This window comes from Lathyrus oleraceus, unplaced genomic scaffold (genome assembly GCF_024323335.1).
Source record: "Lathyrus oleraceus cultivar Zhongwan6 unplaced genomic scaffold, CAAS_Psat_ZW6_1.0 chrUn0590, whole genome shotgun sequence".
In the NCBI taxonomy this organism is placed as follows: Eukaryota; Viridiplantae; Streptophyta; class Magnoliopsida; order Fabales; family Fabaceae; genus Lathyrus; species Lathyrus oleraceus.
In genome coordinates this window covers 48,253-49,000 of record NW_026112981.1, presented here as the reverse complement: position 1 = coordinate 49,000, position 748 = coordinate 48,253, and positions in this window count along the sequence as shown.

Here is a 748-nt window from a genome sequence, read left to right as displayed (position 1 = left end):
ACAATTATACACAATGCAAGTCATAAGTGCAAGCACTCAAGTGAATTCATCACATCAATGGACCTACAACACAACAATAGTTAGTAAACAAAGCAACTTGCATCTCAAATAATGAGCAAACCAACCATTAGTGCCAGATACCTGAAACACAAACACAATTGGTGAGTACAAACCACTAGTACAAAGACTAGGGTCAAAGGTAAGTCAAATGACCAAAACAGAAGTCAATATTTCACATGAAGCATATTTAATCAAACAAGAAAGAGTCCTTAAAAGGACCAAAGCCAAATCAAAAGGCAAAGCCATCAATTAATCAAGATAAGGCAAAGGCAAACAATGTGATCAAAATTGGACATCCAAATGAGAAAATCCACATTACAACAGAAATGTATCCAATGATCATAAAATTTTTTATACAAGCTTATCATGTTAAGAATGAACATCATACAAAAAATTAGGTCCAGAAGAGCTCAAATGGCATAGGAATGAAAATGCACAAATGCAACATCAAATATGTGACACAAATTGTCACACCACATGTCCATGTGTCCAAAACAGTGATGGAAAATGATAAAAATGCCAAACCAATTCTCAAAAATCAAGTCACATGTTAGGAACAAGCATGTCAAATTTCAAGCCAATTGGATAAACCATAAGCATTTTACAATCAAATGAATGCAACATATCAACATGGCATCATGTGCTTCAAGCGCGCTTAAGGTCCACGCGCGCTTCAAGTAAAAAAATC